This window comes from Ailuropoda melanoleuca, chromosome 18 (genome assembly GCF_002007445.2).
Source record: "Ailuropoda melanoleuca isolate Jingjing chromosome 18, ASM200744v2, whole genome shotgun sequence".
In the NCBI taxonomy this organism is placed as follows: Eukaryota; Metazoa; Chordata; class Mammalia; order Carnivora; family Ursidae; genus Ailuropoda; species Ailuropoda melanoleuca.
The window spans coordinates 24,896,185-24,921,145 of record NC_048235.1 but is presented as its reverse complement, the minus strand read 5'-3'; the positions used below and the strand labels follow the sequence as shown (position 1 = coordinate 24,921,145).

The 24,961-nt window shown below is 39.4% G+C and overlaps 1 long non-coding RNA gene across 1 annotated transcript in view; it reads left to right on the top strand.

Moving 5' to 3' along the window:
* LOC117797110 overlaps positions 1–23,862 on the top strand; it is a 42,570-nt gene extending 18,708 nt beyond the window's left edge. Inside the window, exons 2-3 of the long non-coding RNA XR_004621997.1 lie at positions 3,656–3,715; positions 23,633–23,862. This is a non-coding gene — a long non-coding RNA (uncharacterized LOC117797110). The remainder of the gene's footprint in view (positions 1–3,655; positions 3,716–23,632) is intronic.
* Positions 23,863–24,961: the final 1,099 nt, after the last annotated feature.

Below are 24,961 nucleotides of genomic sequence, written 5' to 3'. Positions count from 1 at the left end.
TTATTATTTATTGCTTTATGCTGACTTTGGGATTAGTTTGTTCTTCTTTTTCTGGTTCCTTGAGGTGCAATGTTAGGCTGTTTATGTGAGATCTTTCTTCTTGTTCTATGCATTTATAGCTGTAAACTCTCCTCTTAGGACTTCTCTTGCTGCACCCCATAAGGTTTGGTATGCATTGCCATTTTCATTTGTCTCATTCAGCTCAGCTTGGGGTACTGGATAGGTCAGTTGATAGCACCTGCTGGCAGGCGGGCTTATTATTAGGATCTCTGGTTGTGCAAAGCCATTGCATGAGCTCTGAGGTTGGAGGAAGAGGGTGTTGCTGGGTGGGCTTCATGTTGAAGGAGGTGGGCTTCCTCGTCAGGTGGGGCTGCTGGCTGTTTTGTGAACAGGTAGGGCCACTAGCTGGGCTCTGCAGTCATCTCTGGTCAGGCAGGGTTGCAGGTTGTGTTCACTGTCAGGGCAGTCCCACTGACTGGACTGCGTAGTTGAACAGGACTGTGGGCTAGTGCTCCGCAGTTGCTCCTGGTAAGATGGCCTCAGGCTGTGCTCTGTGATCAGGTGGGGCCACAGGTTATATCCTGAAGCTGGGCTGGGCTGCTGGCTGAGCTTTATTGTCCAGTAGGCTGTTGGCTGTGCTTTGCTGTTGGGAGGGATCGTTGGTTGGGCTACCCAGTTGGGCAGGTCCTCTAGCTCTATCCTGAAGCTGGGTGGGACTGGAGACTGTGCTTTACGTGGGTAGGGTCACTGTCTAGAGCTCCCTTGTTGGGTTGGGCTGCAGATTATGCTCCAAGATTGGGCACAGTCATAGGCTGGGCTGCCTGCCTAGGCAAGGCCTCAGGTTGTGTTCAGCAATTGCGCAGGGCTGTACTCTCAGCTCTGCTGTCGTAGGCTGGCCTCCGAGGCTGCTCAGGATAACTGTTCAGGTTTCTTCCTTATGTGGGGCTGGAGGCTACGCTCAACAGTTTTGTGGGTCTGCTGGCTTCACTCTCCTCCTGAATGGGCTGTAAGTTGTTCTCCAAGTCTTCCAGGCATCTGTGGCCATGCTTCCTGGAGGGATGGGATTGAAGGTTATGCTCAGCCATTGGGCGAAGCAGTGAATTTGTTCCCCTCCTCGGGCAGGGACTTAGAATTAGGTCCACACTGGTATAGCCTGTTGGCTTGGGATCCAAATTTGGCAGAACAGACAGCCAAGCTTCCCGCCTAGATGGGGGCCACTGGCTCAGGTCTGCACATAGGCAGAACCACTGGCCAGTCTTTGGGCACTGCTTCGAGCAAGAGCTTGGTCTACCAAGATTTGAATGCTGGTGCTATAAGCCCCACCCCCTGCTCCATCTCTCTCTGATCCCCAGTGGTTTACCTTGTTTAATCCAGAGTTTTTAAGATTTTATTTTTAAGATGTAATCACATCTTACCAGGAAACTCTGGAGGCCTTTTTAATATCCGTGTAATCCACTTTGAGAATTGTTGTCTAAGATGATTCCCTAATGTGAAACAGAGCTAGAACACTAATAGTCTATTCACTGTGTTCTTTACAGAAATTTGGTAATCATAAATGATTAATATAAAATTTGTATTTAAAGGAATGTAGCCTTTATAGAAATATTGTGGTAAATTTCTCATTACATTAAAACTTTATTGTCACTACATTAATTTTGTATTACATATTTTAATAATGTATTTAAAATTTTTGGCACCTGGGTGGCTCAGTCGTTAAGCGTCTGCCTTCGGCTCAGGTCATGATCCCAGGGTTCTGGGATTGAGCTCCGCATCGGGCTCCCTGCTCAGCGGGAAACCTGCTTCTTCCTCTCCCACTCCCCTTGCTTATGTTCCCTCTTTCACTGTGTCTCTCTCTATCCAATAAATAAATAAAATCTTTAAAAAAATTGTATTTTTCTCTAAGGAGAAATGTTTAACTGTCACTCATTTATTCAAGGTGTAAAAGGTCCTAAGCCTTATTCACAACTCTTGACTTATTCTTGCCACTATGTTCTGTTGCTAGAGTTAAATGTCTCTACGGCAGATTCTAATGACAATAGCAAAAGATTCTAATCTTATGTTCTGATACTCTTAGGCTGCCAAAATTTCTAAATATTTTTTGGGTGTATGAGAACTAATTTTCTATTCAAACAACTGCTGTCTGCTTCCTTCAGCTTGGCATTAATTTGGAAGGTAGAGAGTTTTGAGCACACAGTGTTTTAGATTGGCTGTGGGGTGGGTCCTCATGATGATCTCTTTCAGACAGAAAATTCTTAGTCACCAGAATCCTTGTCATACCAGCAGCGATGTTATTCATTAATTTCATTTCATGCTTACATCAAACACAATGGGATACTTCTGTTCCAGCTGTTCTCTACTGCTAATGTCTACTTTAGTATTTGATTTTTAATCTCACCAATGCTTTGTGGACAGACTGCCTTTTTTCCCCTCTCTCAAGTTTTAAAGGATTCTAGACAGATCAGGAAAAAGAAGTATAGTTGTTGTTTTTTGGTTTATTTTTCATACGTTCCCAAGAATATGACATTGTGGGCCATAATCAGTTCTGCAAGGGCTCTGACCTGCTTCCTGTAGATGCCTCTGGCCAATTCTCTAGTGCCCCACCCTGGGGATTCTCTGTTGGTGGCGCAGCATGGGTTGCCATGGAAACCCAGTGGGCACTCACACACGTGCAACCTGTAAATGTTGGGGCATGAACGCTGGTGGGATGAACTTTGATCAATTGGCATTGGGTAGATACAATTTTTTCCTCTCTACTGAGAGTTCTAAAACGTATTTCATATGGTTTGTCAGATGGTCCTTTAGGACCAAGAAGTCGATTGTCAACAGTGGAGGCCAACTTGATGATGGATATTTGTAATGGCTCTTCCTCCTGGCCTGCTTTGCTGACTCATATCTTTTCCATGGTTTCATATATCTTCCTAAAGGACTGACACACGAGTCTTTGTCTCCAGCTCTGCTTTCAGGGGAACCCATGTTAAGATAGTGACCAAGTTATAGTTTTGGTTACCATATTTCACAAAAATATGGGTTAATAAAAACAATAATCATTTTATGATTCTGAGTTTATTTCTGAAATAAGTTTAGAGAGCTATACACATTGAATCGAATTTATTTTTACATTTAACATTTTTACTTTTAAAGAAGTAGGAACTGCCTCAAAGCTGTATCCATTAGCTCTTTCTTCCATGCCTGGTCTTTAAGATGATTCTAAGGATATATGTTTAAGACGTTTGGAAAACTCAGATTCAGTGAATGACCCCAAGCATGTGGATCTTGGTACCAGACTCACTGGGTGCTGTCACAGACTTTCTTTCCAGGGTCACTTGTTTTCCAGTTTATGGTGATGCCATCTACTGACCAGCATAAATTATAGTCAGATATCTCTCAACATTTATTCTCTTTGGCTGGGCTTTTGTTTTTTATATCTTACAGAAATAGTAAAAGAGGCTAAAGAATAGATGAATAATGAAATAAGGGTGAAGAAAAAAATGAGGGTAAAAAAATAATACCAAATATATGCCATAGGTCCTGGGCAGTGGCTATAAGGACATTTCAGTTGTGTGTGTGCTTCCTGGTAGCCAAAGCAAAAGTATAAATAGGATAAATAATGATAGTCAAAGTGTCCATAATTTTTTTTTTTTTACCTTCTTTCCAGGAGATTCATCTGTCTCTACCAAGATCTAAGAAAAATTTCTCTGGACGTTCCATGGAAAAGGTGAGTATTGTATGATCAGCCAATTAACACTCTCCATGACGTGCCTGCAGTACAGACAGAAAGGACTTTATAGGACTGTATCTTTTAACAAGAATCTTTCAATGTTGCCTATTTAGCTCTCTGATAGTCACATTCACTGTGTCAGTGGAGGGCCCCTCATCTTTGAAGCTATCTTCCACAAATGTGGTTTTCCCTAATGAACTTTTGTTGAGAATTGGGCTAGACTGGAGTTTGCGCTGGGAGGACACATTAGGTCTAATTGGGCACATCACTTAAATATACGTCTCTTAATGTGATAAGGGCTTAACTTCTCTCTGCTGTTTTAAGTTTTGGGGTGAAAAATAAGCGATTTGTTCAACAATGAAACGGGACCACATTGTCTGGACAACAGAGAGTCCTTTATCCCTTTTAGTATCTCACACGTTCAGACAGACTGCCCCTCTGGGACCATGTGGATGAGCTTGCTCTTGTGTTTAGTTGAATATTATATGTTCTCTGTCTTTGTGATGTATCTGTGGGGATCTGGTTGTCAAACAGGATCCCTACTTAAAATATTTCCTCACTGTTTCTCAGAGGTTTGGGTAGTGTGGTTGGTGGGGATCTTCCCTGATGACAGGGCAGTCATTAGAGGAGTTGTCTGGTGGAAATCTGTGCTCTGACGCTGTGTTGCCAAGTACAGACTGTAGGAGTGGGTGGGATGCAGGGAGCATGGAGACATATGTTGCTCTCCTGGGTTGGTAATGATTTCCATTTTATCAGGAGTGTCACAGTCATTTCTCACAATATCTATGTGAGGGGAGGTGATGTCAGTCCTGTTTTACAGATAAGTTGCTGACAGATATTTATATCGAAGGAGACTTCTGAAGTCAAACTTCTCATTGAGAAAATTTTTAAAAATTTTCCAAGATAGCCCTTTTCTACACTTTTATCTGTGGTTTTAAAACTTTTCAAGACTAACTCAAATCTCAAATTTTCTGTAAAGTTTTTCCTGACCTCTTCTGATTGAGCATAATTTTCTTCCTTCAGGAGAAAGAAGCTTCATGCAAACCTTTATTTTAGAGTGCATTGTAGTTATTTGCTATTGTGAGATCCTTAAGGTCAGGGGCTAAACCTTTTTCATCTCTGTAAGCCTGTTGCTTTGCATGACGTTTGAACATAGAGTTCCTTAATGTGACCTTCCTCTAGTGATTTATTTATTCTGGAACTTTCCTTTTCCTGGAAGGGATTACCATATATATGAGGTCCCATTTTAGAAACTAACGGTTATTTTTTGATAGACAATAAAAACCAGATTTGACCTTCTTTAACCTTTTAGAAAACCAAGAAATTTCACTGCTCATATGAGAACCCCAGAGGAATACTAATGAAATCATGTGTTTGCAATGGGAAAGGTAGACAGTTCCATAGAGCTCTTCCCTGTCTTGACTGATAGCTTCAAAGTAGATATAACTAAGATACAAATATTGTGTTTCTAAAGAGTATTGCTTTGTTGTGCTGGATCACTGCATATGGTTAAGTGTTGGAGGTCCTGAAGGGCTACAGTAGCTGCAGAGTAGTCCCTGTGCAGACACTAAATGGACCTTACTGTAAGCAGTATTCCAGCTATCAGCTTGCCTGTGCCAAACAGTAAAGATTACCTTTATTGAGGGTTAAAGCTATTTACCATAAGCCTTTGGTTTGGAATAGCTATGTCCATCTCCTCTCCCCTCTACCAACTGAATAGAGTGATATAGCATTATGATGACCTGAAAGTTGATGGTAGGATTAGTAGGGGAAAATGGTTAGGATCTTTCAGATTGGGAAATTTGGGCAGATTAAGTGGCTAGTCATTGTTAGAAAATAAAAGACTGAGATAAGAGAAGCAATTTCCACAAAGAAAGATGGAAAAAGGCATTCTAGCTCAGCTCAGTTGTACCTATTCTTAGACTGTTACCTCGAGTTCTGTGACTGCTGAAATAATTTAAGAGATTCTCAAAATCAGGGCCATGTTTTCCTCACCTTTGTATCCCTGAGATAAAAGAGAGATTATCAAGCAGGTGGTAGACATTGTGAAAGATGTATGCAGTGGTACGACAGAAAGTCTTGGGCTTTGGATCAAACAGATCCATGTTTAAGTCTTGATTCTACCACTTACCATCTGTGTGTTCTTGGGAAAATTACTTAACTTATCTGATCTTCAGTTACCTTGTATATAGAAATGAGGATAGCACATATTGCATAAGTTTATATGAAAATTGAATGAGATCTTGTCTGTAATGTGCCAACATAGAAAAAGTGCTCAATAAATGATAATTTATTTGATGAGTACACTTTTTAATGAAGATTTTATTTATTTTTTTGACACACAGAGAGAGAGAGAGTGAGCACAAGCAGGGGGAATGGCAGGCAGAGGGAGAGGGAGAAGCTGGCTCCCCATAGAGCAAGGAGCCTGATGCAGGGCTTGATCCCAGAACCCTGGGATCATGACCAGAGCTGAAGGCAGATGCTTAACTGACTGAGCCACCCAGGTGCCCCAACGAGTAAATTTTTGATGAGTAAAAATAGAGGTCAATGCCTCAGTTTTTCCATATATGTGAAATGTTCTTTTGTACATTTTTTTGTGAGGGATAAAGTAATAATAAAAAATGTCTGCACAGGACCTAGAATAGCTGAAACAATTTCAAAAGATGAAGAATAAGGTGGGAGGAATCACTATACCTATTTTTAATATGTATTAAGTATCTATTATAATTAAGGCAATGTGCTTTGGTGAAAAGATAAACATATAGATCAATGGAATAGAACAGAGAACCCAGAGTTAGACCCACACAGATATGCCCAACTAATTTTAAAATTATTTTTAAAAGATTTTTAATTGTGGCAAAAATGCATAAGATTTACCACCTTAAATATTTTTAAGTATATAGTCCAGTAGTGTTAAGTACATTCATATTGTACGACAGATCTCCAGAACTTTTCCTGCCCAAATAATTTTTGACAAAGATGCAAAAGCAATTCATTGGAGGAAAGTTAGCCTTTTCAACCAATGGTACTAGAGCAATTGGACATTCATAGGCAAAAAAAATGAACTGACCTAAACCTCACACCTTATAATTAGCTCAAGATGGACCATGGACTTAAATTTAAAATGTTAAAGTATTAAATTTTCAGTTAAAAAATAGGAGAAACTCTTTGGGATGTAAGACTGGATGAGGATTCCATATATTTTACACCCAAAAACATGATATATGAAAGGAAAAATTGATAAATTGACCTCATAAGAATTAAGAACTTTGGAAGACCCTGTGAAGAGGATTAAAAGCTATAGGCGGGCAACTTCTTACTAGACACGTCTCTGGAAACAAGGGAAACAAAAGCAAAAATGAACTATTGGGACTTCATCAAGATGAAAAGCTTCTGCATGGCAAAGCCAAAAGGCAAACTACAGAATGGGAGAAGATATTTGCAAATGACATATCAAATAAAGGGTTAGCATTCAAAATCTATAAAGAACTTGTCAAACTCATCACCCAAAAACCAAATAATCCAGTTAAGAAATGGGCAGAAGACATGAATAGACGTTTTTCTAAAGAAGGCATCCAGATGGCTAAGAGACGCATGAAAAGATGCTCAGCATCACTCATCATCAGGAAAATACAAATCAAAACCACAATGAGATATCACCTCACACCTGTCAGAATGGCTAAAATTAACAACACAGGAAACAGCAGGTGTTGGCAAGGGTGCAGAGAAAGGGCAACCCTCTTACACTGTTGGTGGGAATACAAACGGGTGCAGCCACTCTGGAAAACAGTATGGAGGTTCCTCAAAAGGTTAAACATAGAACTACCCTACAACACAGCAACTGCCCTACTAGGTATTTACCCAAAGGATGCAAAATACTGATTTGAAGGGGCACACGCACTCTGATGTTTATGGCAGCATTATCAACATAGCCAAACTATGGAAAGAGCCTAAACATCCATCAACTTTTTAAAAAAAAAGATTTATTTATTTATTTGACAGAGAGAGAGAGAGAGAGCCAGCGAGAGAGGGAACACAAGCAGGGGGAGTAGGAGAGGAAGAAGCAGGCTCCCAGCAGAGCAGGTGTATTATGCAAAGTGAAATAAGTCAGTCAGAGAAAGACAAATACTGTCTGATTTCACTCATATGTGGAATTTAAGAAACAAAACAGATGAACATAGGGGAGGGGAAAAAAAAAGAGAGGGAGGCAAACCATAAGAGACTCTAAAGGACAGAGAACAAACTGAGGGTTGATGGAGGACGAGGTGAGTGGGGGATGGGCTAAGTGGGTGATCGGTATTAAGGAGAGCCCTTGTTGTGATGAGTACTGGGTGTTGTATGTAAGTGATGAATCACTAAATTCTACTTATTCCTAGAACCAATTTTACACTATCTGTTAACTAACTACAATTTAAATAAAAACTTAAAAAAAATAAAAGCCATAGGTTGGGGAAAATACATGCTAACAGTGTATCTCACAAAGACTAGTATCTAGAATATACATAAAGACCCTCAAATGTCAACTGGAAAAAGCACACACGATCCAATAGAAAATGGGCAAATGACATGAACAGACATTTCACTGAAGAACACCTGGCAAACATGCACATGAAAAATGTGACGAGCCCCACTAACCATTAGGAAATGCAAATTAAAACCACAAGAAGATACTACTACACACCTATTAGAATGGCAACATAAAGAGTAGTGTGAAGACTAAATGTGGATGAGGATGCAGAGAAACTGGATCACTCGTACATTGCAGATAGGGATGTAAAATGGACAGCTACTCTGGAAAAGCATATGGCAGTTTCACACAAAACTATACAAGCATTTGCCATATGGCCCAGCAATTGCACTCTTGGGTATTTTTCCCAGAGAAAGGAAAACTTATGTTCACATGCAAACAAGTGTTTATAGCAGCTTTATTTGTAATAGCCCCAAACTGGAACCAACTCATATATCCTTAAGTGGGTGAACGGTTAGGCAAACTGTGGTTCTCCATACCTTGGATTGGTACTCAGCAGTAAAAAGGAGTGAACCATTGATACACTCAACAACTTGGACGAATCTTAAGGGAATTATGCTGAGTGATAAAAAGCCAATCTCAAAATGTTACAAACTGTATCGTTTCATTTAGATGATATTCCTTAAAATGACAAAGTTATAGAGATGGAAAACAGATTACGTGTTGCCAGGAGTTAGGGAGAGGGGAGGAGGTATGGTAGTTGTAACTATAAGATGGTAGTGTAAGAGAGTCTTGTGATGGAACTCTGCTGAGTCTTGATTGTGATGTTTGTCCACAAATCTACACATGTGGTAAAATTGCAGGGAACTAAACATACACATGCACAGACATAAAACAAATAGTGCATGCAAAACTGCTGAAATCTGAATAAAGTCAGTGGATTATATCAATAGCAATTTCCTGGTTATATTGTACTATAGCTATTTAAGATGCAACCTTTGGGGGAAACCAGGTGGAGGGGATGCGGAATCTCTCTGTATCATTTCTTAGACTTGCATTGGAATTCACAGTGATCTCAAAACAAAAAATAAAAAAAATAAAAATAAAAATAAAAGGTCTGAGCTAGGTTGTAAACTCCTCTACAGATAGAATGCAGATTTAGTGGAATCCCATTTTGGTTGGGCTTAATAGTCAATAAGCAGTTGGGTTTCAGAGTTGCAGGGTTTGAGAAGACTACGGAATTCACTGTCTAGTTGGGAAGAAGTCTGCATCTTCTAGAGCACTGCTGAGCAATAGACCTTTCTGTGATGCCGAAAATGTTCTGTATCTGCACTGTCCACTATTGTAGTCATCGTAGACATGTGCCTAATGTAATCGAGAAACTGAATTTTCAATTTTATTTAATTTTATTATTTTATTTTTAAGTGATATTCCTTATTTTTTTAAAGATTTTATTTATTTATTTGAGAAAGAGAGAGACAGAGCACAAGCTACAGGCAGAGGGAGAAGCAGGCTCTTTGCTGAGCAAGGAGCCCGATGTGGGACTTGATCCCAGGACCCTGGGATCATGACCCTAGCTGAAGGCAAACGCTTAACCGACTGAGCCACCCAGGCGTCCCATCAATTTTACTTAATTTTAAATAATTAAAATTTACACTTACATGACACATGTGGCTAGTGCTACTGTACTGGATAGTGTAATTTTGGAGAAATGGTAGGTTCCAAAAATAGGAGGAAGTTTTTAGAGCACAGGTAGCTCAAGGGAGTTAATACAAACCATGTTTTGTCTTTGAAACATGACAAGTTCAGATCAGAAAAAGACATTTTTGTTTAGACTTTTGGAAGTCATTGAGTCAGATGGCTTTAAAGGAAAACAGACCTGGAGTGGAAAGGTGGACGTAAGAAACATTACTTTTCCTGTGACCTAGGACAGTGGCTGTTCACTGGGGTTGGGCATCATGGTAAGCTCTGGAGGAGAGCTGAAAGACCGTCTGAACATAAATTATATGTAGGCAATTCTGGTCAAAATTGAATAGCATGTAACTTTGAATTCCCTGGTTGGTACATCCCATGTGTCCTGAGATTCTTTAGTTCTACAGGATTAAGGAGTCTGGTGCATAGAAAGGATTCTGGTCTGCCGGTCACCCAAATCTGAATTCCTGGTGCTTGGTGACTTAGGCCCTAACCATGAGATTCTGGGCCCTTCTCTGGGCCTCAATAAGAAGGTTTCACTAGTGACTTTTAAGTTTCTTTCCAATTCTCAGGTTTTCTTATTTCTTTTTCTTTATTTAGCATGCACACTTTAATCCATCAAATCTAAGAATCATCTGTTTGGGGAACGTTTCAATGGGTGAGGTGCTGAACAATGACTATGAATTTTAGATGTGGAAATGCTTCTCCCCATCCCACTCCATTTTAAAGTAATGAAAGAGGAATTTATACTACTAATAAAAAAAACAGAAATCTTGTTTGGGATCTTATCTGGATTGCAATACCATGAATGCAGTATTTGATTATTTTTTAAAATTATAAGATTGGAAAAACTCAATGATCTAGGGATGATTTATGGTAAAGATGACTTTTTCCTCCAGTACCTTTGAGGGTCTTGGTTTCACAGAGAAGTGTTAAGCTTACTGGGAAGTTTGCATATGTGGGACTTATTTAGGTTTCCTGGGATAAGAAACTCTGTTCCTGTGTCTCTAAATGCCTCTGGGGTAGCTCTAAACAAGTTCCCTCAGGGTCTCTAAAACTTGACAGCATGAGGAGACATCTTATAATTTCTGCTGGCTTTGAAGATGACATTTCTGGGATTTGGTTTTCAAAGGAGAATGCTTTCAAAAGAGAATGAGTGCATAGGCTTCTTTCCCCCAAGGATTCAGAGGACATAATTGTCAGTTTCCTGTGAAAGGCACAGTGGGGCTGAGGCTTTTCCCACTCAAGGTGAACTCAAGGCCCCCAGCCTCCAGGCTGACTTGTTCAAGGTCCCTCTGCTCTCTTGACTAATTAGACTTCCTCTCTTGAGTTAGAAGTCTGGGCATTTAACAAATAAGATGGTGAGCAGATGGAGAAGACTGAACTCTTTGATGGAATTAAGTCCCAGAGATCCCCAAGGAGAGTTTTGGTGAGAGAGCCTTTGGTTGTCACTCAGGAGTTAGCAGATTCCAGTTGGAAAATTTCATGGCTAAAAATCCTTACTCAATGGGAGGCTGTAAGCACAGCAATCTGTTCTAGATCAACAGAGCAGGGAGCAAATTGATTTCACATGTGCTGCTGGATTTGCGTTCTTACCCCTTCCCTGACATGTAGCTTGGTCGCCCCAGGAGCTGAGTGCATGGATAGCTGAGGGTCCTCATGTTAGTGTAATATCACACATAGCTTCATGTAGATTTACACACATAGCTTCATGTAGATTTAGGGTTTTATTTTAGACTTTGGCCAAGACAACTTGTAGGTTCAATATAACATGTTAGGTCAAGCTTTTACCCCATTCAACTGCTCTACCAACAAAAACGGATGCCTTTAAGCGAAGAGAATTAACTATTCAGATTACCAAAAGACACATGGGATTTGGCCTTATGTTTCCAGCTGTGGTTTTGTGTTTTTTTTTGTTTTTTTTTGTTTTTGTGAAGAGCAAGCAACCTAAACCAAGGTCAGGTGAGATATTGCTGCTTTGTCATTCCTATCTTGGACTCTGAAGTTCTCTTTCTTGTGGCTTGAATCACGTGTGTGCATGTATGCATGTATGTGTGCGTGTGTGCGCATGCCCGTGTGTGTGTGTGTGTGTGTGTGTGTGTGTGTGTGTGTGTGGTATTGGTGGGAGACAGACATCTCTCTGTGTTTTTCTCTCTGAGCTTGCTGGCTTCCATCTCCTGATCTATTAATTTCTTCAGGCCAGTTTTTTTCTTGGCCAGTGTATTATTTCTGTTCAGTAATTGATCTTTAGACGACACAGGGAATAAAACCATGTTATGAAGGAATCCAGTTATTTTAATGGTGCAAAAGCCTTTTTAAGATCTGACTTGCTTTCATTAAGTCATTTTACACTTTATGAAGAAACGTAGATTTTTTTGGAGGGAGATACCCTCAAGTTGTGTTCTTTTTTTTTTTTTTTAATGATTTTATTTATTTGAGAGTGAGCGAGAGAGAGAGAGAGCACGAGCAGGGGCAGAGGGAGAGGGAGAGGGACAAGTATACTCCCCGCTGATCAGGGAGCCCAACGTGGGGCTCAATCCTGGGAACCCGGGATCATGACCTGAGCCAAAGGCAGATGGTTAACCTACTGAGCCAAACAGGCGCCCCTCAAGTTGTGTTCTAATAATGAATTTTTATGCTGAAATGGTCAGCAGTGATGTGCCATTATGAATTGTGGGCCTATGCACATTTTCCACCGGTTATTCTTTTATGTAACTGTCACACGTTTTTTATTGTGTCACTGGAATAAAGCTATGTGAATGTAGGGACCACATATTCAGCTCAAGCTATTAATTTTCATTGCTATTGACCTCCTTAATTAATTACCATTTTAAGAAGTGAATTTTCTCCTGTCCATTTTTAATCTTACAGAGAATTGCTGATGGAGTTTTAGGAAAATTTGCTCAGTTCTTTGGGAGATATCCAAATGCAAAAGCAGAAAAAGTGTTTGTCAGCCATTCAAAAAATTATTCAGATCCTCTGTTGTACTCAGAAACCTTGAAAATAGATCAATTTACATATGACATTTATTATAGCTATTTATAGTTTGATTTACAAAATATGCTCAGCATGCAAACTTGCTAGATGCATACTAAATGAATGAACACTTAAAGGAATTTTTAACTGAAGATAAAAGTTCAAGCTGAACTCTTGCTTAGCCAGGCTTGGTTGAAACGTTTGTGTTCTTGGATGTGTCTTGTCTACAAAAAAGATAAATGAATATGCCTTTATTAAAATAAAGTATTATATATTAAAGGATTAAAATAAGGTTTTTTTTTAACCTTTAATTCTATTACTTCCCTTATTAAATTCTAATTTAGAGTAGGTGATACCAGGCACTGCAGGAAATACAAGAGAAGTATAAGACATAACCTCTTTGTTTGGAATCCTACAGTTGAGTTAGGGAGATACGGCTAGCATGTGTGAAGCCGTTGTCGCTGTCAGCAAGACAGCATGTAATTAGAGGGTACATTGTGATGTATGGATTGTAATTACCAAAGAACTTCAGAGAAAAGGGGGAAGAATGTAGATTGGGAGAATCAGAGAAGAGTTAGTGTACAGTTGTTCCAACTTGAACAATTTAAAATTCGAGCTTTTTTAAGTTCATTTGGGTCTTCAAAAAATAAAATCTATGCCATATTTCCTTTGGTTGAATCCCCTTCTAGAACTCCATTTAGGTATATGTTCATACTTCTTATTTTATCCTCTGCCTCTAACCTCCTGATACTTTCATCCTTTTTTGTCTCTTTGAGATTCACGTTGAGCAATTTCCTCAGATCTATCTTTGTGTACTTCAATTCTGGCTTTTTCTATGTTGACTCTGCTATTTGATGCATTTGCTGAATTTTATAATTTCAATGGCTATATATATTTTTTATTCCTAGAAATTGTACTTATTTGTATTCAGTGCATCTTATTTCTGAGTTTTCTTTCCTGATTTTAATTTTTAAACAGTATACCGCTCTTAAGCTTTTTGCATATCTTCTTTTATGTCTTTAACCATTTAAAAAATTTACTTCTTTGTTTTGTCCTTAACCATTTTAAACACTTTATTTTCTAGTCTTATTCAGATTGTTTAATTATCTGAATTTATTGAAGATCTAATCCTATGATTTATTATGCCCATTGTGGATAGATTTGTATTTATAAAATATTGCTCATTTTCCAATTAGTAGGCTCAAGTGTATCTTCATTGGTACTTTACCTGTGGACTCCTGTGTGGCCGGGATTGGAAGCATAGCCTTTCAGAGTTTTTTGACACTAGTATTCCAGGATATTGACAACCTGGGGCATATTTTTATGTTGATTTCTTGGATTGAGGGGTTAGCACATGATGTGGCTAGTATAAACGCAAACCAAATATCTGTGTATGGCCTAGACCCAGATATATGCATTTTTGGAGAATCTATTTTTTCCACTCAAGGTTAGGCCTGGAAAAAACAACCTTTTTAAAGGTGTTTTCTGTGCTTCTGGTTGGCTTGTTTTTTTCCCTAATCCTCCTATCATTAGAGTTCATCTTTAAACGGGCCTCGGTTGAAGCAGAGCCTGAATTCTAACTCCAACACAGACAAAAATATCGAAACCGCCAGGTTACCCAAAACAACTGTGTTCCCTTTCCTCCGCCCTCGCAGAGTGATGCCAGCTGGGAGGCTTACCTCTCTGGTTTTCAGGAGCTTCTTGTTTCTGGAAACCGAGAATTTTGTTTTCTTGCAAACTCACCTACACTTTTAAGGAATGCTTGTAATATTTTATGCAGCATTGTAGAAGAAAGATTTTCCGGATTTTTCCCCCCTCAGAAACAGAAATCCTTAATTCCTTACTAATTCTCCTCATAAGGGACATTCCAAATCTTGTTAACCTTTTGAGCATCATGACTGCAATTAACCCTTTGCTTTCTAACATTATCAATAAATCTCTCTTTTGGGGGCATCCTTCTGTCTCCCAGATAAGCAAGGATCGCCTCCATTTGGAAAAAGTTTTTGTTTGACTGCCTTTTCTTTTTCTGTTAATTCTTTTCTGCTTTTTACAGTTGAAGCTATTAATAGAGTTCCATTAATATATTGCTATTTGGGGCACCTGGGTGGCGTAATTGGTTAAGCATCTGACTCTTGGTTTTGGCTCAGGTAGTGATATCAGGGTCATGAGATCTAGAGCCCTGTGTTGGGCTCCACGCTCAACGTGGTGTCTGCTTAAGACTCTCCCTCCCTCCCTCTGTCCTCCCCTCCTCCACTCCCCCTGCTCTGCTCACTCTCTCTGTCTCTCAAATAAATAAATCTTTAAAAAAAATATATTGCGATTTGTATTGTCTGATTATCAGCTCATTTCTGAATGTCTTATGATACAATTTTCATCTCTAGCATGGTACTGACACTGTTCTCCCTACTGTCACCTGGGACAACATACACGTTACACCCAGCAGGCTTTTCTCCTCTGCCAGACCTCACACTCTTTTGCTTCTCTGAGGTTTTTGTGCTGACCATTTCCTGCTTTAAACTTTATTTCTTTGAGCCTCATGCCATAATATTGTTCTGATTCTCCTCTGTCCTCCTCTTAGGTATCTAGCCCCTTCTTCTGGGACTTCTTTGAATTCTTCTTCCCAACCATTAAATAGGGGTGGCTTTTCTTCTCTGGATTCTGTGGTGTTCTTTCATTACATTATCTTTATTCCCATGTCATTTTTTTTTTTTTGCAGATGATTCACAAATCTCTACCTTTAACCTACAATTCTTATTTTTCAGTTGTCTCTCAAATACTTTTCCCCTGAATGTCCTGCTGACGTGCGAAAATCATTGAATTTAAAATAAAACTCATGCTCTCCCCATCACCAATAACCTTGTACTGTACCTAATTCTGTCTGGGTTTTTGTCTCCTGTGCTTAAAAAATGATTATAAAAATCTTTTTTTCTAATTTCTCTCTGATTTATCCCTGATTTGCCAATCTTTTTATGTCTCTCCCTGTGTGTATCACTCTGAATTATTTGTCTTCTACGTGGTTTGTCTACCCATACACCCACTTTTCTATAATTCATTCCACACACCAGGTTGAGAATTGTCTATTTAATTCACCAATGCCATGCCATTACCCAGCTTAAAAACCTTCAGTGATTACCAAATATTAACAGGATTAACCCCGAACTCCTTATTCTGGTGGTTTAAAAAAAAAAAAAAAGCCTGGAGAATCCAGTGCTGTTGTGCTGGGCCTGACTTTTGCTCTATGACTCATCAGTTTTGTGAACATGGGGAAATCACTGGTCACCAGGTAAAAGGTCTCTTTCCTCTAAAATGAAGTACTGGCAAAAGAAAAATAACCAAAAGAGACTTTGCCAAAGGAGGAGAACCAGATGGCCAATAAAAGATGAATAGATGTTCAATCACAATGAGATATGACTATACACCACCAGGACAGATCAAATAAAAAAGATAGACAATACCCTCTTTGGACAAGGATGTGCGTGCAGCAACAGGAATTTCTGTATACTGCTGGTCCACGAACAAGCAATTCTGTTCATAGGTATAGATGCCACAGAAATGTTTCCATATATTCACCAAAGGGCATGTATAAGCATGTTCACAACAGTACTATACAAATTAGCCAAATTACCTGCAGATCATGGGATGGGGTAAATAACTTGTGACATGAATGGAAAAACATGGATGAATCTCAGAAGCTTGATCTCAGCAGCCAGACACGTAAGAGTACCTGCCATATGATTTCATTTCTAGAATGTGCAAAAACAGGGAAAACTCATCTGTGCTGTGGTTACCCTTGGGGTAGGATACCAGCTGGAAAGAGCACAAGTTGGTTCTGTGGTATTGGTAAGGTCTTTTCCTTGGTTCTGTGTCTGGATACACGGATGTGTTCAGTTTGTGAAAATTTTTTGAGCCGCATACCTACGCTATGTGCACTCCTGATATGTATATTATCCTTAAATAAAAGATTTTAAAATGATGACTCAGGGGAGCTGTGAACAATGGCAGCAGTGAGGTAAACAACCTCCCCAAGTCTCTTCCCCAAATGATATGAAATAATTTTATATCTACAAAAATTTGATGAAAACCACTTCTCAACATTAATGTAAATAATAAACTGTAAAGTAACTGTGAGTAAAAAGAGAAAAGTCAACGAGTCTCTGTGCTGTGACCCATGGGGTCCCTTCTTACACCGTGGGGTTTCATGGTGAGCAAAGGCAGATGGAGAGAGGCCTTAGGGCCCACAGGAGGGACTCTAGTGGAGGGACCTGTGGGTGAGTTGAAGTGACCACCAGAAAGATTGCATATACCCTAAATCTGAAAATCCTAAAAAGGTAACCAGACAGATCAGAGCATAATAGCAGAGAAGGGATTTCAAAGTATTCGGTCCTTAAAGGACCAGAAAGACTAAAAGAAAAAAAAAAAAAAAAAGACCAGACATACAATTTAAAGGGATAGATTCTATTTTAAAGGAAAAACCTGAGATGGCTGGCTGGCTCAGTTGGTTAAGCGTCTGCCTTCCGCTCATGTCAGGATCCCAGCGTTCTGGGATGGAGTACTGCCTCAGGCTCCTTGCTCAGTGGGGAGCCTGCTGCTTCCCCCCCCTCCTTTGAAAAATAAACAAATAAAATCTTAAAAATAAAGGAAAAACCTGATTTCAAAGCATTCTGGGGGAAAAAGCTTCTGGGGGGAGAAAAGGCAAAAAAAGAAGGAAGAATCACCCTTGGGAAATAAAGTGGTAAAGGGCAAAAGATGAAAAAGGGAGAAATTTTGTGTCCTATAAGACAAAAGAGAATAAAAAAAACCGGAAGCCTCACCACTAAAACAGTCCGACAAAACCCCACTAAAGTACTTGGACATTTCTACGTTGAAGAGGAATTAAACTAGGAATCTTCTAAAATGCTGCAATACCATAAAAATGAACAAAAGGAAAGTTTACAGAGAAATACTTCAGAAAATCAGGAAATGAATTTGCATGCAAATCAATGGAAGAAAATTCCCCTCCTGAAAAACAGCCATGAAGCAGAAGAAAATTATAAGTCTGTGCTCCCGTAATGAATGAAACATACTGAACCGAGCATTTGCAGATATAAAAACCACTTTAAATCTGAAACCCAAAAACTAAAAGCAGAAACGGACCAAAAAGAAAAAAAAAAGTGAGAAAAGAAAAAAAAGGAGAGACAGATAAAAAGAAAAAAGAGTTAATTAAACTCAGGAAAGAAATGGAAGAAAAAAATTATCTCAGAAATGAAGAATAAATTACAAGATGCACAAGGGAAAATGGACCAAAGGAGCACTTCATTAAAGGCAGGAAAACAACCAAGGGAATAGTAATGAGTAAAGAAAAAAGTAAAAAGGCTCAGAAAGTTGTAGAAATGGAAAACAGGCAAATGGAAGACAGGCAAGTTACCTGAGGCCCTGAGGAAGAAAACTAAAACAATGGAACAAATCTAATATTTAAAATTATAATCCAAGAAAACTTCCAGAAGTAGAAAAAGACCTAAATCAACACACGAAAGGACTCGTCTGGCAAAATTAACCCAGAACTATCAATTCTCAGACATAGCCTGGTCCAACTAATAGTTCTCAGAAATAAAGATAAAATCCTCAAGGTCTCTCTCTAGACAAAAAGATCAAATTCCTTACAAAGACAAAAGAATTAGAGTAGCATCGGACTTTTTTTTTTCCTAGAGATTTTATTTGTTTACCAGAGAGAGAGAGAACACAAGTGAGGGTGGGAGGCGGAGCGGGGAGGCAGAGAAAGAGGGAGAAGCAGACTCCCCACCTAGCAGGGGGCTCAGACACACGGGGCCTGAGCTTGATCTCAGGACCCTGAGATCATGACCTGAGCTGTAGGAGATGTTCAACTGACTGACCACCCAGGCAGGCACCCCTAAACTAGCACAGACTTCAAAACCAACATACGAAGCAAGGCAACAATGGATATTTCTGTATTCCTATATACATCTCTTTCAGCTTTGCGCTGGGATGCAGTTAAAGTTGCTTAGAAATACTTTGATCCTTTCCAATCTTGCCTTTATAATTTGCTAGGTGGGTCTGGAGCAGTGTTTAGGGCAGGGTTGGTTAATTTCCCACTACTGAGGCTAGATCTTTCTGAGAACTCTCCCTAGTTTGTCCCCAGGGAGTTTGTCTGGCTTGGCTGGTGGGGACAGGGTCTACACTCTGCTCTGTATGAGCGCTTCCTCCTCTAATCTTTTGGATGATCCTTTTTCTTGTCTTGGGTGGTTGTTCATTATGCATGCACTGATCAGTACTCTGCCAAACAGTTGGGGGGACCCTCTGCAGACTTCTGGGGTTCTCTGTGCAGCTCTCTCTGCTCTAGCATTCTATCCAATGAACTCCAGCTGCTTTGATCCCCCAAACTCTAGCCTGTCTCAACGCGGAGCATCCCCTGGCTCTGCGTCAGTCACCCCTCCCCAGGCTTTGGCCTGGAAATCCTCTCAAGGCAGTAAGCCCAGACAATTGTAGGGCTCACCTCATTTGTTTCTTGTTTCTTGGAGATCACTGTCATTCATTGTCTGATGTCCAGTGTCTTGAAAACCATTGTTTCTTGTATTGTTTCAATGTTAATTTCTGACTTTGGGAATTATACTATGGCTATGTAAGATGTTAACATCAGGGAAAGCTAGGTGAAGGGTACACAGAAATTTTCTGTGCCACTTTTGCAACTTTCTGTAAGTCTAAATTTGAGATAAAAAATTAAAAATATTTAAAAGTGAGGGGCTTCACTTAAATCTTTTAAAGTTATTTAAAGCACTTAGATTCTTTTTATCTTTTTATTTTTAACTCTATTGCATATTATTCTTCCATTAAGTCTTATAATCGAGCATTATGTTTTTAAATTTCTATCTCTGCTCATGCTTTCAGAAGATTGTCATTCTTTTCTTTTTTTAGAAAAATGCCATTCTTAATATAATTTTCCCTTCTGCATATTCTGTCTGCACCTTCTCACCTTAGACCCAACTCAAACATCACCTGAGCTATGGGGTCTTAAATCCCAGTTGGAAGAGATTTAACTTCGTGTAAACACTAGAAACACTTTGTTTATATCATAATGTGGAATGTAAGACTGTAATTTTAATCTGTAAAAGGGGTTCATAAATGAATAATCCCTCTAGTCACCTCTTTTTATGCTTGTTAGGTGTGTAGTTAAGTGACTGAGCCCTAACTGAATCTTGAGGATGGATTAGATTTGGAAGGCTAGAGAGAAGGAAAGAAGAGATCTCATGTAAGGATATTATCATGGGCAAAGGCCTGGTACAGAAATAAGCATGGCAGAAGCAGGGATAAGGAATGCTGAGGAGAGGACTCTATTGGTTATATTCCCATCTCTTGAGAAGGAATTTTAGAAAGGAAATTCTGATTTGGAGCAGGAGCAGAGAGATTTTGGATTTATTGGTTATGTAACCTTGGAAAGCCACTTAGTTATCTCTGAGCCTCAATGTTCTCGTCTGTAAAACATAAATAATAGAACATACTTCCCAGGATATTTGTGAAAAACAATGTTTAAAATATGAGTACTTTGGCAACTAACTGTACTATGATACATGGTTTATTTTTCTTCTGGTTTTATATCTAGAATAAAATGTATGCAAAATGCTTTGCTTAAAAAACGAGTAAGCTATTGAGTCTTGTTTGAAGATAGATATTTTCTTGGAGTATCTGATTACAGCAAAGTGCTTGCAAAGATTAAAATTCTCTTTTCTCTGCTTCTTTTCTTCTTTAGTAAATGAAGAGCTAAAAAATCGTATCACTCTAGAATACTTGATATTAACCACTCCCCTGACTGAGGACAACAAGTATAAGCATCTTGAAAATACTTAGTGTTTCTCTTGGGGCAGTAATTCAATTTTGGGTCATAGAGTGTAGTCTTTTTTAGAAGGGTGGGTGAGGTCTCCCTTAGAGTTATCAAAGGTAGGGGTATGACAAGTAGCCTCCCTATCCAGGGACATGGAATGCAATAGAGCTCTTTGTGTTTTGTGGATTAAAAAGAAAACTTGCCCAATATTTATGATAAATCCGTGGGAATCAAGTTGGAAAACGGAGGCCCTGGAATCAGCTGGCATACAAAGATGGCTGTGGGTGTAGATCACAAGAGCTGAGCGTAAAGAGCCACACATCTGCGGTCCAAAGATGAGGTCTCTGGCCAATCCAGCCCTCAGACTATAGGCTTATTTTCTGTTGAAGAGCTGTGCCATTTGCCTTATGCTGGAGTTTTTTTTTTTTTTTTTTAAGATTTTTATTTATTTGACACAGAGAGACACAGCAAGAGAGGGAACACAAGCAGGGGGAGTGGGAGAGGAAGAAGCAGGCTCCCAGCAGAGCAGGGAGCCCAATGCGGGCTCAATCCCAGGACCCCGGGATCTTGACCTGAGCCAAAGGCAGACGCTTAATGACTGAGCCACCCAGGTGCCCCTTATGCTGGCATTTGAATCAGAGAGGAATCATCACCAAGTAGATTAGCATCCCCAGTGGCCATGAAGAATCAGTCTTCAGCAGTGACACTGTGGCAGCAAGAAGCAATGGCGTCAGTTCATTGGATTGTGCCCATTCTTTTCTTGCCTGCCTCTGTAGCTAGACTATTTCCTCCACCCCCAAAAGTTTTGGGATGGCATAAATCCAGTGATGTGCTGATAATGTTTAACAACTGGCTCTGTGGAAAGAAAAAGCCCTTATTTATAACATTGCCCATCTTCATGGTGTAAATATTCCCACCAATGTGGATTTCAAAGTACCAATATGGTGTCACTGAACGTGCTGTTAGGAAGGGATGTGACACAGTCCACGGTTATGTAGTATTTCCACCATAAGCAGAAATAATCTCAAAAGCATTTATGTAACAGTGAAATGTAGTACAATAATTAGGAAGTGATGAGTTTTGAATATTTATTACATTTGTTTTCAATATACAGTTGACCCTCGAACAACACACGGGTTAGGGGCACTATCCTCTTTCCCCCACCCCATGCAGTTGAAAATCCACATATAACTTTTGAATCCCCCCAAACTTAATTACCAGTAGCCTACTACTGACCAGAAGCCTTACTGATAACATAAACAGTTGATTAATATGTATTTGTATGTTATACATATTACATACTGTATTCTTCTAATCAAGTAAGCTAGAGGAAAGAATATGTTATTAAGAATATTGTAAGGAAGAAAAAATACATTTATAGTACTGTACTGCATTTATCAGAAAAAAATCCACATGTAAGTGGCTCTGCGCAGTTTAGACCTGTGTTGTTCAAGGCTCAATTGTCCTTTACTTCTTAATTTACATAATTTAATTTTGAATAATGGCTGTATTTGACAACAGCCTTGAAAAAGTCCTGCAAACTTAACAGTTAGCCCTCATGAGCTGATGAGAGCTAGCTCTAAAACGTCACTGATAAATCCACGAGGACTTGGGACGCAAGGGACCTCAAAGTTGAAATAATGGGCTTGAGGTAAAATTGGAAAAATGACAGGTAAAATCGCTTTTGTATCCTGGGTTTATATTCATAAAGGTTGTACAGTACTGGGTCCCAAAGCCCCCAAACCTGAGACAAAATAGTGAAAAAAGGACATGGCTTTGAAGATTTAATGACCCCAGAAGTCTAGATGTGCTTTTTCTTAGGTTCAGAATGTTCAGAATCCCTGAGCTTTTAGACAGAGTTGGATTGTTTCCCTCATTGGAATGAGGTCTCTTTATTATCGGAGTTGCTATCCTATTTATTCAGACTGTTTTTCTGTGAAGGAGACATGGCAGTGCATATTTTTGTTATGGCTAATGTCATTGCTTCCTTAGGACAGGGGCCAGAGAGATAAATTAGCTGATTTGACTGAGCTGGAGCCAGTGACGTATCCACTCAAACCCATGTGGTTCTGTTCAGTCCTTTCATTCACTCAACAAAGATCAAGAGCCCCTACTATGTGCCAAGAATTGTTTTAGCATCAGGAATATAAAAATAAACAAGATGTGAATTGTGCCTCACAGGTGTTGGCAGTGTCCCATGCAACCTCCATTCACCTTGTATGGGAATGAGCACCCCAAAGAAGCAGATGTGAAGCGATGAAAATGTTTTCACAGAAAAGGATCTTGGTTTGGGTGGCCATTGTGGTCCCGTTAGAGCACTGTGTTTTAAACATCGGGATTGAAATGTCCTGCTGTCCTTAATAGCAAACTTCCCTTCATTCTATCATAGTGACTCTTCTTAAAATGCTACCCTTACACCTGTGTTGGAGTATTTGGAGCAAGTATGAATTAAGTTTTTAGAGGTTAGCCAACCAGGTCATGGAGAAGTAAGGCAAACGGGGGAAGGAGGCCAAGGATGAGGGCTCTGTCTGGAGCAGGGAGCTAAGTCTGGGAAAGGCAGATCCAGACCAGGTGGTGTTTGGGAGCCTTGGATAGTTATGGACCATAGGAGGGTGCCAGAGGTGTGTGAGGTGAATGGGGAGACTGGTAATAAATCTGCCCATTTCTCATCGTTTGCCTAACCCAGGGTCTGCTTTTGGTTCATCAGTGCGATATGATGCACTGATTAAGATCTGCTTTGAAACTTAGGAGATGTGTTCAGAGCCCTGAGTTTTTATTTAATAAACTTCATGGACTCTGCCAAATCATGCACCTCTTTGAACCTTTATTTCTTCATCCATAAAATGGGAGTAATAGCAGCAAAAGATTACTGTAAGAATTAAATGAGAGTGCCTCTATAAGGTACCTAGTATGGTGCCTAATTCACGCTATAAGCTCAATAAATGTTTGTTTCATTTCTCTCTAGACATCCAAAAGGACAAGCATTGGGGCATGGGAAGTAGTCTCGAATTCTCCACCTACATAGATAGTACCATCTAGCAGCTATCCACGTAAGTAATTATATGTCTGAAATCAACTGTTCACTTGGCTAGGATTGCTGCTCAGTCAAGTGGCTATTAGCAGAAATGTGTTACCTGCTATTGCTTCTACCGAAAAGGACATCTTGATTGGGGTGCCTGTGAGTTTCCTGATTAAATAAACTGAAGTGATTATTGTCATTAAACTGCTCCCCTTGTGCTCTATTATCATGGGCATAAGATGTAGGGAATCAGATTTGGACTGAATATAACATAGCGGAGATTTTCTAATTATTACTGTTCTCTGAAAGTACAGTGCACTGAATTAAGTTGAGAGTCCTGGTTGTCTTCAAGAACTTGGGTTTCCCCTTAGCCAAAATGGAACAGAAAGTTCATCCAAATTACTTTCTATGACGTTTCTTAGGTGGATAATTTGGGATTTATTAAATCCACAGGAGGAGAGTCTAGCTATCTTTTGGAAAGTTCTTCCTGTCAAGTAAAAATTATTATAAATAGCCAATTTTCAGCCAGCAAGTAATATTTTTGGAATGCTTATGAAGAATCTATGTTGTCATCTTTGAAATGTGTGAACTTGGTAACAAAAAAATATTTCTTTAAGTGTTAAGAAAAATTTCTGATGTTTCAATAACTTAGTCATGGCTAAACATTTTTGACTTTGCTTCTGATTTACTTTACTTCTGGTTTCACCCAGAAAGTAGGAATAAGAAGCTTTGGTTCTCTATAAAAGTTCCATGGTGTCCAGTATAAGGAATCAGGAGAAGATAGTGGGAAGATAGTGGACTTGGGATCAGGAGTTTTGAAGTTATGTCTTGGTTCGATCTTTGGCAAGTCTTTCAATGTGGCTATCTCATTTGTAAATATTACCTACTTACTAAATAATAATGAAGATTGCTCTACTGTCTTACCCAGTAGGATCACTGTCTGATCAAATGGGCAAATCTATATGGAAAAACTCTGTAAATTGACTTGAGCTGTACAAATGGTGCTTCTGCCATGACTTCAGCCTCACACTTCAATAAATTAGCAACTAAACAAATATTATCTTTCAGTCATGCCCCAGGCAGATGGTTTGATTTTATCTCTCCTATTTTATTGATTTATATTCTTTTTTAAAAAATTAAAAGCAATTAAAAAAATTTTATTTATTTGAGAAAGAGAGAACACAAATGGGGGTGTGGAGGGGCAGAGGGAGAGGGAGAAGCAGGCTCCCTGCTGAGTGCAGAGCCTATTGTGGGCTCGATGCGAGGCTCGATTCC